Below are 18420 nucleotides of genomic sequence, written 5' to 3'. Positions count from 1 at the left end.
CGCTCCATGGCATTCGTGCAGTGCAATACAGAACCGAAAGCGAAACACAACAATGAGCTCGTGCAGAGGGCACGGAGGAAGGCAAGTTTCAGCGCAGTCGCATTTTCAGCGCAGCTTAAGAAACTAGGGTCTTCAGAATTACGTATGTATGCATTTTCTATTAAAGGAACACACCACCTAATAGAGTAAAACCTCGGTGATACGAATCTCGCGGGGTTACCAAAAATATTCGTATCATCCGAAATTCGTATCACCAGAAAACATCGAAAATTAATATGCGACAAAAGAAAGCTGGTGGATGTTTTCATTTATTGTTTCTCAGGGACGCAGCAACCTCATGAACAGCTCTGAATGATAATGATTGCCATTCATGTTTTTAGATGTCAACGATCATACTTGTACTCGTAAATATGCGGCGCGTGCGCGCGTGTGCAATTAATTAACCACGTGTGCTGTGACCTGTGACAGTTAGTAGCCTCTTCCAAATCTTAGTACGCTTTTTCGCATGACATCAAAGTGCTGCAGCGAAAATGACTTATGGAGCGCCTTGCACGCCATTGAACACGAGAAAATTTTTGGACCGCTCTTTCTTTGTTGTTATTACTTTCTTATCGCGGCGGTGTTTTGGTTGCTTTTCGAGAGATTTTGCGGCTGTGCTCGCACAATCGGGAGGTTTGCTTGAAATTCGTGAATCTCCTGCGGAAATGGGAGAGTTGGCAGGTGCACGCATCCCCGACAGTCGTGCATGTTGATGTTGCTAGGCCTAGCTCCTTCGCAAAGACATGGGTTGCATCTACGTGGCATGGACGTGTAAACAAAGTACAGTGACGCTGCCTGTAGCACAGCGACATGCGTCGACGCGTTAGAAAAAAGAAAGAGAGAGAGCGCGCGCTACGTTAGCGTCATCTGTAATCTGAACGCAAAGCTACATGAAGGCGCATTGAGGCCTCCGAATGTTCTTACACACAGTCTCGCATGTCTCGGAGGTTACGAGGCGCCGCTGATGGCGTGTTCTGACAAACTAGGGGCGCGGCTCGCATGACCGCGCGTGATTGCCTTGTCTTCCACGACAGCACGGACAGCACCTGTTCGTACCTGCGTGGTGGCCTACGTTCGTATCAAACGCCACCGGGTAAAAATCGCTTGGTAACAACCGTACTCCATTACATTGCAGGCTAATGGGCCTTAACCGGGACCACAGAAAAATTCGTATCACAACGAAATTCGTACGAGCCGTGATCTTATCACCGAGGTTCTACTGTACTTACCTAGTGATGTTGCGCCTCAGATATGCGTAATGTTTGCTTTTTGATCGACAATGTACACAAGTATGAACCTAGTCCGCCGTTCAAGATGGCTGGCCCTTGGGCAAGTGGTTCAATTTTGGCCGAGTGGCTGAATCGAGTGACGTGCCGACAAACAGAAAGACAGACAGACCGACCAAAATTTCTTCGTTTCAGTATCCCAAGAAGGACTATCGTCTTTAATAATATCTGGGGTTTAACGTCCCAAAACCACGATATGATTACGAGAGGCGCCGTAGTGGAGGGCTCCGGAAATTTCGACCAACTGGGGTTCTTTAGCGTGCACCTAAATCTAAGTACACGGGCCTCAAACGTTTTCGCCTCCACCGAAAATACAGCCGCCCGCGGCCGGGATTCCATCCCGCGACCTTCGGGTCAGCAATCGAGCGCCATAACCACTAGACCACCGTGGCGGGGCGCGATTGAAATAGAGAGAAACAAATGCAATAAAGACATAAAAAGATTTAAACACGGAGAAAGATACAGAGAGAGAAAGGGACAGAGAAGAAAAAGAGATAGCAAAAAGAACAGCGAGTCAGGCACAAAGAGAAAAAAAGAAAAACAAAGAAATAGAGAGCGAAAGAAAGGAAAGAAACAGAAATAAAGATAGAATGAATGAGAAAGAAAGAGAAATAGGCATAGCGAGAAAGAAAGAATACAAGACAGAGAAGGAAAGAGAAGAAAGAAAGAAGGAGTTCCTTTGACACCACTAGTGCGAAACTGCCGTAATTTTTTTTGGTCCCGCAATTCGTGTGCATGTTCAATTAGTTTTCCTGCAAATAAACCTTGTTAGTAGCGATTCCTAATCAGAAATCGTAGCAGTGTATTTTTAGTAGAACGTCGAACGGGAAGGTGAACAAAACCACTCAGTGGGTAAACAAGATTACGTTTCTTTATTGTTTTTTTAATTGATATCATGAATAGGAGAAGTTGGTTCCACTGTGGTGGCACCGGCTACTCCTTCTCGCTTAGCAGACATAATATGTAGTAAACAAATTAAGAAAAATAATAACGGCACCAAGTGCTATACAGTCCAACATAAAATGTGCAGATGCAGTACAGTGGAGCACTACATGGAAGTTCAAGTAGGGAAAATAAGTTCACACGTACACAAGTAGTGGACCACAAGTTCAGTAGGATAAAATGGGTTCACACGTATACGTCTAAACTCAGATATTCAGTATGGCTTGACCAACACACGAAAACACACTAAGACGAATAATTACACATAACATCAAACACACGATCACATTATACATTCACTTTCAGCATAAGGAGGGCAACATCGTGTACGTTAATATTTCCATAAGATATTTGATTCTTCAAGAGCCTTCCTGAAGGCGACAAGCGCTCTTTTCTGAAGACCCGCGGTTGGCGATGGACCTTGTATTTTCTTTCCAGTGAATGGTCTTCTATCTAAAAGCAACAAACTTGCTGGTCAAACCTTTCGTGGTGAATCTTGGCACTCGAGGAGTGTCAGGAAGGCCGCAGCAGCGCTCGGGACATGCCTGTAGTGTTGCGCTACAGCTGGTGCGCTCTAACAGAAGATAAACTTGATTACTTTGTCTATGACACAGCTGGACGTGACGCTACTCGTAAGAGAACTGCAAATTGGTGAGGATTCATTGTAGTCGTCAAACGTAGACAGAAGAGAACCACAAAGGACAGGCACTAATTTACTGGCTTTTATTCACAAAAGTCACATGCTTGAAAACTAACATACAAAGCAACCGTGGCAATCACCCAGCCTGATAACATTCTGATAACTGATTGGAGGAGAAGAACGCACACTAACCGGGTGATGAGTTTTTTTAGATCACTCTTGATGCGCCCTGCGCATGCCTTACACACCTTTTCGAAAAACTGTATTTCATTTTCCCAGAGTGCCGCGGAAGTCTGGCTGACATAAGTATTTCCATGTTTCTTGATCTGATTGCTTCCACCCCCTCACATGCCCACTGGTTTTTTTATGATGAAAGATCACTCAATATTTACCAAATACCGGTGTGCAGCCACAACTCCTGCAGTGCATAGCCAAATGGAAAGAAGGTGGGCGTTTCAGTGCGCTGTGATGCTCCCGTAATCTTATATTGAGGCATCTCCCAGTTTGGCTTACGTATACCTTCCCACAACTGATGGGCAAGCGGTATATCATCCCACGCTCACATGGCACAAATTTCATTCTGTGCTCCACATCACAAGCGGCTCACTGAGGACTGTCACGGCCGTTTCTTGAAACAGCTGCAGAAATTGTTCTTAGTTTTTGACCCAAGGTGCAAACCACATCCACCTTGTAATTACTGGCAACTTTTTTCAGGCGGTGAGACAGCGCATGAACATAAGAAATGGCTGCCACTTGCTGGTGTTCACCTTGTCATTACCTTCCCCGCAATCTCCTGTCTTAAGACTTGGAACTTTTTCGCGTGAAAGTGAAATTACTGAATTGGGATAGCCAACTTCCTTCAATTTCTTGATTTGCGACATGGTACTCTCTTGCAAGTAGTGAATGCAGGATTTAGATAGAGCAGACCGCGAACATGAATTGGCTATGCCTAGTTTGACCAGCTTGGAATGACTGGACCTGAAGTCGAAGATGGGTTTCTTCGATCTTGGGAGATATTGCCAGCAAACGTGGGCGCTAGGAAAGTCGAGCCTGATATTCAAGTACTGCAGCTCATTGTCTTTTGCAGCTTCGACCATGAATTGCAATCCAATGCCAAGGTATTTAAAAACTTTTAAGGTGTCTAGGATCTTCCTGGTGACATTTTCCTTATTTACAACGATAAGGAAATCATCGGCGCGCCGAAATATTTTTTCAACGACCCCACTCAAATTCCTGCAAACAGCTCTGTCTACCTTCGCAAAAAAGACGTAGCTCAGGATAGGTGCCGCCCTCGACCCCAAGAAAACCCCGGACCATTGAACGAATAGTGTCGTTCCACACGATGAAAGTAAGTGACATATATTTGGGCAAAAGCTCCATGAAGCTTCCTACGGTAATTCCACTCCTATAGATCTAAATGACAATCCGTGAATGTATTCCCAAAGACATTCCTTTACAGACTGATTGCTTACAGAGCGCCTGTCCTGAGTGCTTCCCTTCTGCCTATGTTTGTTGCGCTACGACCACAATGAATGCTGCTCTTCCTTATTTGTTTCTGCAATACTAAGCGAGCACATTTCGCGGGCAAGGCTGTTCCACCAATAAGAAATGCAGCACGTAAGAAAAATGCGCGTACGCGATGTACAGTTTATTGTATCAAAGTTTTCAACGCACTTGGATCAATTAGCGTGTCATGAGACTAGGAAAATCACAACGTTTGGAGGGGATTATACTCGACCGGTTATATAGATGGAGCTCCGAACACGGAATTGAAAATAGGAACCCGAATGTGAGCAGTAAAATGCAACCAGGTTTAAACTTAGTGCAATACTCTCTATATTTTATATCTACCGTAATAAATTTGTTTTCTAAATGACTTGCTGACGTGACAAAACTGAAGTGATCAAGCGATGTGAACTTACACATATAAGTACACGAAGCTTTCGTACTCGAAAGCCGTAGTGAGACTTATTAAATGCGAATCATTTCTTAGCGAACTTCTGCGACCTTGAGCGTATCTATCTATCTATCTATCTATCTATCTATCTATCTATCTATCTATCTATCTATCTATCTATCTATCTATCTATCTATCTATCTATCTATCTATCTATCTATCTATCTATCTATCTATCTATCTATCTATCTATCTATCTATCTATCTATCTATCTATCTATCTATCTATCTATCTATCCGCCTACGACTTCCTGTTCTCCTGGGCGTTTCGTTATGGGATGTATACCAAAATTGGTACGACACATGACCGTATTACGAACATAAATCACCGGTCATAACATAAAAATCATGACATGCATGTCATGAATAGCATGATTTACATTCCACGGCCTTTGGGCTCTTGCGGCCGTTCCGTTAATTTCATATATACGAAAATTGGTGTGGCGTGACAAGAGTGTATGACAAACATAAGTGACAGGCCCTGTCGTGCAAATCATGACACGCGTGTCATGTACAGCAGGATTTACATTACATGGTCTCGGGCCGCTCGCGGCCGTTTAAATGAATGGATACATACCACAACTGGTAAGACGAGACATTTCTGTGTGACAAATATAAGCGACACATGCTAACATGAAAATCATGATGCATGTCATGTACGACATGATTTACATGCCACGCTCATGGTGCCCTCGCGGCCATTTGGCTCGCTTGATATACACCAAAATTGGTATTGCGCGACGGTACTGTGTGATGAACATAAATCAGTGGTGAAACGGGAAAATCATGACATGCAAGCCATGTACGACATGATGTACATGCCACGCTCATGGTGCCCTCGTGGCCATTTCGCTCCCTTGATATACATCAAAAATTGGAACTGCGCAACGAGACTGTATGATGAACGTAAATCAGAGGTGGTAACGTGAAAATCATGACATGCAAGTCATGTAGGACATGATTTACATACCACGCTCGTGGTGCCCCCACGGCCATTTGGCTCGCTTGATATACATCAAAAATTGGTTTTGTGCGACGATACTGTATGATGAACGTAAATCAGTGGTGGTAACATGAAAATCGTGACATGCAAGTCATGTATGACATGATTTACATGCCCCGCTGATGGCGCACTCGCGGCCGGTTAGCTCGCTTGATATACACCAAAATTGGTTTTGCGCGACGTGACTGTATGGCAAACATAAATGACATGTGGTAACTTGAAAGTCATGATGTGCGTATAATTTACGGCATGATTTACATGCCACGCTCATTGTCCAATCGCTGCTGTTTCGCTCACTTGATATAACCAAAACTGGTACTGCGTGACGCGGCTGTATGACGAACGTAAATGATAGGTGGCAACATGAAAACCATGATACGCATGTCATGTACGACATGATTTACATGCCACGCTTATAGTGCGCTTCCGGCCGTTTTGTTAACTGGATATACACCAAAATTGGTATGGCATGACACAAGTGCGTGATTAACATAAATGACAGGTCATGTATCGTATACTCCAGAATACACGTTTCATTAGCATCGTATATACCGATTGGACATGCATGTACGCGTGCAAACATACGATATATAGTGAACTAGATGCCATGGCATGAATGACATCATTTGCCTCAAAAACGAACAAGGCCATGTAGCAGCTCTTTGCTGGCTGCTTCGCATTACATCGATTCCCACAGTGCGTGGGATCTCCCGTATTTTTTTGCAGTAATTATATAAAGCACGCATGACCGTTGCGGCCGCGTAATGAACAAGCAGTTCGAGGTGAACTGCTGGAAAGGAAAACTATGAGAGCCTTCTTCTCGGGAAACATGTTATACAGCAACAACGTGTCACTAGAATTAAGAGCGAAATGCAGAATTTTCGTAGGACTAGAACGCTGACGCCCTTGCATTGGTAAGCGGGCACAGTCTACAGGGTAAGTGCGGCGAAAGATGAGAAGCATCGCGGTATGTGTGTGTGTGTGTGTGTGTGTATATATATATATACAGAGAGAGACAGAGAGACATGCGAGCCCCCCCCCCCCTCCCCCGAACAAAATTTCACGTTCCACCACTGGCCGGCAGTCGAGCACCCCAACCACTACACCACCACAGCGGGTCAGCGGGATACACGGTCCCTACTCTCTAATTTGCGCCTTTTATTATGACAGAAATATGCCAAAGTGTATACGTCTGTTTCCCTACACTGTGTTACACCTCGGCTTAAGATGTGATTACCGATGTTTTCCTGCCCGCTGATTAAAATTTACCTATTGTTAATTTCTCAGAAGCACACAGTTACTTATGTTAACTGGGTTTGTCACCTGCAGGTATACGTCCATTGCGTTCGCTCTTGATGCGGGCTGGGCAAAGATATTTTCAAACGGTATCGCGACAATACTCGAGCAAGAAGTATTTGAGACACAGGTACAAGATACTACCGCAATAAATTTATCTGTTAGAATATTTTCCAATTGTATCTTAAGTTACTACGATATATTCGTAAATTAGTTACTATATATCTGTATAATATATCCGCAAACATGTTTGCAAAAAAAATTGCTTGAAGATTTCTTAACTGCGACAAACTTGGTTTCATTTAGGTGAACTACCTATTGGTACCTTGAAAGTTTTGTATTTCTTGCTCAAAGCATATCACTTTCATTCGAAAACAACTCAATGGGGTTCGTTTTAGCTGTTTAACAAGACAACTCTTTTACACTACGGGGTCAGCGGTGTTTGCTTGTCGCTTTTGTAGTTGATGGGAGTCGCTGGCAGCCTACCGAACAGCTAGCAGGTTGCCATCTAATTGCAAGAACTCCAAAAAGGGGCCTCCAAACGAAGGTGCAATTACCAATGTGGAGTTTTACCTTGCACGTGTGATGGAGGCGCTGGTTTTTGCCTGTACACATCACGAAGCTCTGCAACGGTCGTGCCGTCGCAGGTCCGACCATGCAACAGGGGGAAGGAACATTGTCGTCATCTGCCGTGGCTTCTGTACTCGTCATCCTGGCGTATTTTCCGGTCGGAATGGCGTTGACATCGACAAATGGACAAATGAACGGAGCACCTGTAGGCGGGATGTTCGCGAAAGTGCTTTTTTACCTCGATGGCCCACCACGGGTGTGACTTAGACGCAGGAAGCTGACGTTACAAGCTGGGACTATTTCAGAGAGAAGATCCGCGACTTTTTGGCAACACCATTGAAGGCAAACTTTCCTTTTGTCGAAATAAACTGAATGAATGAACGGCAGACGGCTACGTGGAATGAACTGGCAACACGTGCGCAGACATCTACCAAATCGTACGTCGCGTACATTCACGACGTTATCGCCCTTTGCCGCCTGGTTGATGAGCACATGTCTGAGTCTGAGAAGGCATCGCACGTGCTGAAGGGCATCGCAGACGATGTCTTTAATCTGTTCGTCTATACCAGCCTTAACACCGTCGACGCAATCATCAAAGAGTGCCGGCGGTTTAAAAAAACCAGGAGCCACCGTGTAGCTCAGAAATCCATACGGCTGCCCTACACGGCCGAAACTTCATCGTGTGGAGCTGCTCGCCAGCCGCCAATCTATGGCAACGTCAGGCGCATTGTTCGTCGGGAGATTGAAGCTGCCTGTCCTGCTCCTATTAAACCACCCGTTTTCACAACACACGCCACTGAGCCATGACAGCCATCGGTAGCATTCACTCAAGCTGCGGTGAGGCAGGAGAACCTGGCCTTCCACCAGGATGTCCCCCTTCCTCAACCCTACGGAATGGCCAACTCCCGACAATCAGCCTTTTCCTGTCATCAGTCTGGGCACGTTTCTCGCTGTCGCTGTTGGTGAAAGCCACAACGCGAGACCTACCTGCGCCCTAAGCCCTCTACACCCCAATTTATACTCGTCGTCCTCTCACGTCATTACTGACGCCACTTCCCCCGCTAGCCCGCTCCTTGTCGCCGCAATGCTGCCAATCCCACTCTCCGCAGCCTCGACGCTTTTCCTCGCCGACCTTCTCTGACCGCTCGCTTATGGAGTTGAAGCTGCAATATCCGCAGATGTCGATGGTATTGCAGCTTCACCTCCATAAGCTACAATACCATCCACGTTTACGGATTCTCTACTGACGCTACCCACACACCACAGCCTGCTTGAAGAAGAAGTCGACAATGTTCCTGTCACCGCCCTCGTTGATATTGGCGCAAACAACTGACGTACGACGGACGAGCAATGTTACTGTGCCGCATACCATTGCCACCATAGCGGATGAATGTGTGCTCCTTCCGCTCCTCAATTTTGGCCTCACTCCCAAGTGTTGCCCTACCAGATATCGCTTGCCTAATTCACTGCTATAACAGACGATGACGTCAATGCTGCCGCCATAACTGCTCCTGACAAAGCTGAAGTCTCACAGATACCCAGTTCTGACGCCATTTTTCAAAATATCATTGAATCAGACCTTTCGCCTGACCAGGCTGACGCTCTTTGCCAGGTTTTGGCTATACAGTGATATTTTCGACAACTATGACCGTCCCTTGGGCCAGACTAAAATTGTCACTCACCGAATCAGCACAGGTGACTCTGCGCCTATTCACCGTCGGCCTTACCGTGTGTCCGCATCAGAGCAAGAAGTGATTCAAAAAGAAGTCGCCATCATCAAACAATCATCTTGCCCTTGGGCCTCCCCCGTGGTATTAGTAAAGAAGAAAGACGGCTCCTGGCGTTTCTGCATTGTCTATCGGCACCTCAACAAAAACACCAAGAAAGACATGTGCCCTCTTTCACGTACTGACGACGCACTCGGCTGTCTCCATGGCGCCACCTTTTTTTCATCTCTCGACCTCCGATCTGGCTACTAGCAAATTGCTGATTACAACGTGGATCATGAGAAGGGCACCTTCGTTACCCCTGACGTCCTTACCAATTCAAGGTCTTCGGTCTCTGCAACGCTCCAGCAACCTTCGAGAGAATGATGGACACGCTGCTTCAAGGATTTAAGTGCTCGACGTGCTTGTGTTACTTGAACGAGGTGATAACCTTCTCGCCCAGCTTCGCAACAACCTTGAACGCCTTTCGACCATTCTATTAATCTTTCGACGAACTGGCTTCCAGCTAAATTCGTTAAAGTGCCACTTCGGTCTTCGTCAAATTACTGTGCTGGACCACTTTCTTGACGCTTTCGGTGTCGACCAGACCCGGCTAGATTACACGTTGTCGCGAACTTCCCCGTTCCGCGCTCTGTCCACGACGTTCCAATTTTCGTGGGCCCGTACTCCTACTTTCGCCGGTTCGCGCAAAACTATGCGGCACTCGCACACCCCCTCACTGACCTTCTCAACCAAGACGGTCTGTTTTTTTAGGGTCCTCTACAAGCTGACCACTTCTCTCAGCTAATCACCGCTCTAACGTCTCCACCTATTCCAGCACATTTTGACCCAGACGCTCCTACAGAAGTGCGCACAGACGCTAGTGGTCCCGGCATCGCTGCATTTTTGGCCCCAACACAACGGGGCACTGATCGTGTAATTGCGTACGCAAGTCGTCCCCTTTCGAAGTCTGAACGCAACTATTTTATAACTGCACAAGGGGAGAAATTAGGCCTTGTTTGTAGGACATGAACGATGTTTAGCGCAAAGTAACACGAGGGCGAGAAGGGAGGGCACAACACGCGCGCTAACCTTCAACAAAATCATTTTGTTGAACGTTAGCGCACGTGTTGCATCCTGCCTTCTCGTTGTCATGTTACGTTGCGTTAAATGCCGCTTCATACTTCATAACCGCAGGTTAATGCCTTGCCCTTGGCAGGGCGATTTCGAAATTCCGTCCTTACTTGTACGGCCGATCTTTCTGTGCCGTCAAAGATCATTACGCAGTATCTTGGCTTTCTTCAGTGAAAGGCCCTACTGGACTATTTGGTCGTTGGGCGTAGTCTTCAGGAGTACTCCTAGTACAAGTCTGGAAGCCTCCATTTGCACGCCGATTACTTGCCCTGCTACACTGTTGACCAACCAGACGGATCAGACATCGTGCCTAGCCTCAGCGTCATGTCCGTGTCAAAGTTTATTCAGATCGGTGAGGAACGTGATGCTTCCTTGCGATCACTCATTGACCGTCTGAGTCTGGCCCTAACGACGCGTCAATGCGCATGTTCGTCCTCTTGAATGACACGCTGTATCGTCATAACGTCCAGCTAGATGGCTCTGAGCTAATTCTCGTCGTGCCCAAACATCTGCGTTCAACGGTCCTCCATGAGCTTCACGACGAACAAAGTGGCCGCCACCTGGGCACGTACGACTGTGTGCGGCGCTGCTTCTTTCGGCGCGGTCTCTTTCGACGTTATGTGGCCTCCTGCAATAAAGGCCAACGATGGAAGTCACCTGCCCTGCTGGAATCCTTCAACCACTCTCCATCTCTGCCGAACCTTTCTTCCGTGTTGGTGTAGATATTCTCGGTTCTTTTCCTGAGTCAAACTCCAGCAACAAATAGGTTGCCATTGCCATAGATCATGAAACCAGGTATGCCATTGCTCGAGCGCTCCCCACCAGCACTGCTACTCACGTTGCCGATTCTTCGCTAGACGATGTCATTCTACACCATGGCGCTCCTCGCCGATTGCTCAAGGATCGTGGCCGCGCATTTTTGTCCCGAGTAATCGACGATCTTTTCCACTCTACCTCAACGCAGCAGAAGTTGACCACTTCCTACCATCCCCAAACAAATGGCTTCACCGACCGGCTAAATCACACACTCACGGGCATGCTCTCAACGTATGTCCCGTCTGACCACCATGACTGGGACCTGGCGCTACCTCACGTAACCTTCGCCTACAACTCATCGCGACGTGACACCACCGGTTATTCACTTTTATATGCCTATGGCCGTGATCCGACGTTACCACTGGACAACCTACTTCCGGCTACTGCACCTCCGCCTAGCGAAAACGCACGTGATGCTATTGCTCGTGCCGACCACGCGCGACTGATCGCCCGCTCTGTGCTGTAGGCTTCACAAGTAACCCAGAAAACCCTCTACGACAGTCGGCATGTCAACGTTCGTTTCTTACCCGGTTCCCTAGTTCTCTTGTGATGCCCAGTTCGTCATGTTGGCTTGTCAGGGAAGTTATCTCGGTACATGGTTCCTTACCGTATTGTCCGCCAGGTATCGGACGTCACCTACGAGATCGTTCCCGTCTCTGAGACTACACAGCCTGCAATCACACCTAGTGACGTAGTGCGCGTCAGTGGACTGAAACCATGCCCCCCCCCCCCCTTCTGAAGACCATGTTTAAAGTGCTCCGAGACGGCGCTTTTACCGCCCGAGGCAATGCTATGTAGCTAATACTGTCAAGACTTAGACATTCTACCTAAAGAAGACGACAAAGAGGACTGGCCTGTCTGGTGTGCGTGCGGTCCTCCAGCTTGGCCGATTCTGTGTACATCCGTGCAAATATACTCGTACATATTCACGCCTCGTGTCATTTTATGTAACAACATTACCATTTGCACAATAACGTATCACCAGACAGCCGTACAGCAGCAAAAACGCTGATAGCGACATTTTTGTGACACATTGCGTACACTTAGAGGACATAAAACAGAAATAAACATAAACACTCTACTTATCTGTTGGCGTAATGCGTTCGTTAGTGATATATACACACTAGCGTGCTACCGTATTTACTCGAATCTAAGCCGATGTTTTTTTCGAAAAAACGATGTGCGAAAGTGGGGGAGTCGGCTTAGATTCGAGTACAATGAATAGGTTTTTTTACTTTTCTGGCCTTGCGAATTTCGGGGGTCGGCTTAGAATCGGGGCCGGCCTAGATTCGAGTAAATACGGTATATCTTTCAACAATTTCTTCTACGAAAGAACATCTGCAGCCCAGGAACGTCTCAGACGTATTGTATGGTTGCGCGAAGTGTCGCAGGACACCGCCGCTATTCACACCATTGCCACTTATAGCTCCGATTAACTGGTGACTATGAAACAGTAAAATGTTTAGGGACACCTAAAAAGGAAAACATATATCTAAGTAAAAGGGAAGGACAGTTCTTTATCAATTAATCACAGTGAACAACAATATAAACAAAACACAGGCGGCACCCCGAATAGTTGGGAGACTTAGGCATGAGGTATTCTCAACTTGCTTGTTAAGGTAAGCCAATCGAAAATTCAGTGCCTATGAAAAACAGCCTAAAACGACTTTTTCGGACGCTCACGAGAAATCGGAGCGTTTAGTATGACGTTGTTTCCCGGATCCCCTTCCGAACATCTTAAAGATGACTCCTCATAATTTTCAAATCTTCAGTACAAACGCAACATCGGCGATTCTCTAAATACTAAGCAGAACATTTGTTACTGCATACTTCACGCACGCCCAGATTATTCAGCCTTTTATTCAGCAGGGCACCCGACCAATTTTTCGAACGAAGAAGACGCGCTCACAGTGATGATGATTATATACAGGTGAAGAAGAAGAAGGACCGAGGCTGTGAATAATGTGCTCGCAATATATTTGCCCTGAACATCGCCTTGACATAATAGTAAACTGAAGTGAAATCTAAATATGAAAACAGTAGTAGAAATGGTGCAGGAAGTTAAATATTGAGAAATAAAGCAGAGAGCTTGGGAGTACGTTAGAAAAGACATATTACGGTAAAAAGACCCCAAAAAGTAAACAACACAGATACCTAGGTAAAGTATTTGGTGCAAAAGAAGGACCGCCAAGCAAGCACTTGTGCTAACAATTAAATTATGATTTTAAAACCTCTTCGAAAAAGTATAGCAGGAAGAAAACGATACGCTACGCTAAGATCTTCTGTTAGTTAAATGCTCCTTCTATTAGATCTAGCATCGGTACCAGCGGTAGTACCGTTGTTTGAATCTGATTTGTGTATAAGTCAATACCATCGCATGTAAGTCAAACTTACATCTACGAAGTCCTTCAAATCGCCGGTGTCTCAAAGCTACGAGACGCGAAGCAGCGCCATTCTTGCATTCTTCAGACTTCGCAGTGAAGCACCACGCAATAGAAACTTGGATAACGGCACTATACGGCATCAGAATTTATGCGATAGACGCCGCGCTCATTGGAGTGATCGGCACAGAACAGTGGCTAAAAGCAAGCGTCGTGGCACGGCCGCTACATAAAAAAACAGGTGCGGCCTGCTGCGTGGCGCCGAAACGGCGTCCGGGGCCTAGTTCTCCTTGCGCCCGCTCAGGCGCCACCACAACGGTCTAGCTGTTCACGGAGAAGCGCTTCGACAGCCGCGTTTGTACGCCCGACACTTACTCCAATCAGGCCGTAGATAAGGCGTTTTATAGTTGCACATTACAGGTTGAATATTGAAGTCGTTATTAGAACTGCCGATTACCCCACATATGTGAACAGTTTGCCCTGGAGTACCAATGTTTTGTAGAGTGGGCCTCAATACTCTCCATGAATGCTGCCCGTTTGACTCAACTGAAATGAAAAGTGTCACTCAGTCACTGATCCCGTTAATGGACAGGCAGTCGCCGGGAAAGTTCCAAGGGCTGACTTATCGGCCCACCGGCCGATAAGTCAGCTCACCGGCCGATAATTCAGCTCTTTGAGTCAGGTCCTTTTAGTGCGCCAACTAATGCCGGTTGTGGTCCAAAGCAAGAGTTAGAGCCAAGAGTTGACAACACAAACAAATTATATTCTGAGTTACGGCAGTACAAGCACCACGCAAACATCCGCACTCGGCAGGTATCAATTACAACTCACAACATCACTTAGATTGTGTTTAAAACAACGGGAACAAACTTACCGTGCTACAAATGCACTCTCATCCATTAAAAACTATCCAAGAACACTTAAAGGCCTTGAATATTCACCAAACGTGTGCAGCCCACAATTCTTCGAACGTTTCTCATTTCTCTTCCATGAAACACTCAAACAATATCCAACTCTGGTCACCGTCATTCGGCGACACTCTTCTAAACAGTGCTCCCACGGTGTCATCACTCGATTATCCAAGATCAACTGACCGCACTACACGACTCACACGAACAACATAATTTCTTCGTCGACTTCACCCTACCGTCCTACCCTCCGTCGTCTCTCGTTTGGATCCTTCCCGGTTTTTTTTATGTAGCGGCGTGGTCGTGGCAACGGCACTACTAAAAATTCGGCAGATCGCACGCATTGGGGGAATCGATGTAATGCGAAGCAGCCAGCAAAGAGCTGCATACATCGCCTTGTTTTTCTTTGAGCCAAATGAAATCATTCATGCCATGGCATCTAGTCCACCATATATCGCATGTTTGCCATTCACGCATGCATGCACAATCCAGTGTACACCATTCCAATGAAACGCATATTCTGGTAATAAATACATGACCTGTCGCTTATGTTCATCACGCACTCATGTCATGCCATACCAATTTTGGTATAAATCACGTTAACAAAACGGCCGGAAGCGCACCATGACAGTGGCATGTAAATCATACCGTACATGACATGCATAACATGATTCCCATGTTAAGACCTCTCATTTATGTTCGTCATACAGTCACATCGCGCAATACCAATTTTGGTGTATATCAAAGAAGCGAAATGGTCGCGAGTGCACCATGAGTAGAGCATGTAAATCATGCCATACATGACATGCATATTATGGTTTTTCATGTTACCACCTGTCACTAATGTTCATCATACAGTCACATCGGGCAATACCAGTTTTGGTGCATGTAAATCTAGCGAAACGGCCAGGAATGCACCATGAGCGCGACATGTAAAGCATGACATACATAGCCTGCATGCCATGATTTCGATGTTACCACCTCTCATTTACGTTCGTCATGCAGTCGCGTCGCGCAATACCAGTTTTGGTGTATGTCAAGCAAGCGAAACGGCACGAGTGCGTCATGAGCATGACATGTAAATCATGCCGTGCATGTCATGCATGTCATGATTTTCATGTTACCACGTCTCATTTACCTTCGTCATACAGTCGCTTCGCGCAATACCAATTTTGGTTACATCAAGCTAGCGAAGCGGCCGCGAATGCATCATGAGCGTGGCAAATAAATCATGAGATACATGACGTGCATGTCATGGTTTTCATCTTAAAACTGTTATTCATGTTCTTCATACAGTCACATCGCGCAATACCAATTTTAGTGTATATCAATCCAGTGCACCGGCCGCTAGCGCATCATGAGCGTGGCATGTAAATAAGGTCGTACATGACTTGGATGTCATGATTATCATGTTACCACGTCTCACTTACGTTTGTCATATAGTCGTGTCGCGTAACACCAATTCTGGTGTATATCACGCGAGCAAAACGGACGCGAATGCACCACGAGCGTGGCATGCAAATCATGACTTACATGTCATGGATGTCATGGTTTTCATGCTACCACCTGTTATTCATGTTCTTCATAAAGTCACATCGCACAATACCAATTTTGGTGTATATCAATCTAGCGAAACGGCCGCGAGTGCGCCATGAGCGTGGCATGTAAATCATGTCATACATGACATGCAAATCACGATTTTCATGTTACCACGTGTCAGTTATGTTCGTCATACAGAAATGTCTCGTCATACCAGTTTTCGTATGTATCCCTTCATTTAAACGACCGCGAGCGCCCCGAGACCATGTCATGTAAATCATGCTGCACATGACATGCGCGTCATGATTTGCATGTTAGGACCTGTCATTATGTTCGTCATGAACTGTTGTCACGCCGTACCAATTTTGGTATATAAGAAATTAACGGAACGGCCGCAAGAGCCCAAAGGCCGCGGAATGTAAATCATGCTGTTCATGACATGCGTGTCATGATTTTCATGATATGACCTGTCATTTATGTTCGTGATAAGGTCATGTTATGACACACCAATTTTGGTATACATCCGATTAACGGAACGGCCAGGGAGCCCAAAGGCCGTGGAATGTAAATCATGCTGTTCATGACATGCGTGTCATGATTTTCATGATATGACCTGTCATTTATGTTCGTAATAAGGCCATGTTATGACACACCAATTTTGGTATACATCCGATGAACGAAACGGCCAGGAGAGCACAAAGTCGTAGGCGGCTAGATAGATAGATAGATAGATAGATAGATAGATAGATAGATAGATAGATAGATAGATAGATAGATAGATAGATAGATAGATAGATAGATAGATAGATAGATAGATAGATAGATAGATAGATAGATAGATAGATAGATAGATAGATAGATAGATAGATAGATAGATAGATAGATAGATAGATAGATAGATAGATAGATAGATAGATAGATAGATAGATAGATAGATAGATACGAGGGTGGTCCGATAACTACTTAGCCTTCAAAAGAAAAACAAAACTTTTGGAATGGCGTCGATTTATTTATCAACATAGTCCCCTTTCAACTCTACACACTTGACCCAGCGATCCTCCAACTTCTTGATCCCGTCAGAAAACTACGTTTTCTCCTGAGCTGCAAAGTAGGCTTCTGCGGCGGCGATAACTTCTTCATTCGACTCAAATTGTTGTCCTGCGAGTGACTTTTTCAAGTTGGGAAACAAGAAGAAATCACTCGGGGACCAAATCAGGAGAATACGCTGGATGGGGCACCACTTCGTAGCCCAGTTCGACCACTTGGCCGTGGCGACGGCGCAGGTGTGAGCTGGCGCGTTGTCATGGTGGAAGAGCACTTTTTTCGTCACCAAATGTGGCCGTTTTTTTCGCATTTCGGCGTCGAATCGGCCCAGTAATTCGGCGTAGTAGGCTCCTGCCACCGTTTTGCCCTTCTCAAGGTAGTCGACGAAGATAACACCTTGAGAATCCCAGAAAATGGTGGCCATCACCTTTCCGGCCGATGCGACAGTCTTTGCCTTCTTCGGAGCAGGTTCTTTGGGTGCTGTCCACTGTTTCGACTGTTCTCTGGTCTCTGGTGTGTACCAGTGGATTTATGTTTCGTGGACGGTCACAAAACGACGCAGGAACTCCTTCGGATTACGCCTAAACAGCTTCAAATGCTGCTCTGAAGTGGTCTCACGGACGCTCTTGTTGTCCGGAGTGAGCAAACGCGGCACCCATCGCGCCGACAGCTTTCTCATGCCCAAAATTTCTTGCAGGATATGACCCACGCGGTCTTTTGAGATGCCCACTGTCTCAGCTATCTCGCGCACCTTCAGTCGGCGGTCTGCCAATAGGAGGTCATGGACTTTTGCTACGTTATCGGCCGTGGTCGCCGTTTGCGGGGCCCCTGGGCGAGGCTCAACAAAAACCGACGTGCGACCACGTGTAAACTCGTTGGACCAATTTTTGACGATTGTCATCGAAGGAGAAGACTCACCGTAGACGGCATCTAGTCGCTCTTTGATTTCGCTGCGCGGTTTCCCTTCCAAAAACAAAAATCGAATCACCAACCGATATTTCTATTTTTCCATTTTTAACGGACACACGAAAATCACCTGATTCCTCAAGCAGCCAAAACAAAACCGCGAGCCCGATTCGACTGGACTTTTGCATGTGTCCCTCTAAGAGAGCGTACTCAACGTCAGTATATGTCTCATGCGATAGCGTCGCGCTCTCGC

The sequence above is a fragment of the Rhipicephalus sanguineus genome, chromosome 5 (assembly GCF_013339695.2).
Source record: "Rhipicephalus sanguineus isolate Rsan-2018 chromosome 5, BIME_Rsan_1.4, whole genome shotgun sequence".
NCBI classification, from domain to species: domain Eukaryota; kingdom Metazoa; phylum Arthropoda; class Arachnida; order Ixodida; family Ixodidae; genus Rhipicephalus; species Rhipicephalus sanguineus.
The sequence above is the reverse complement of the archived record's forward strand: the minus strand, read 5'-3'. Positions refer to the sequence as shown.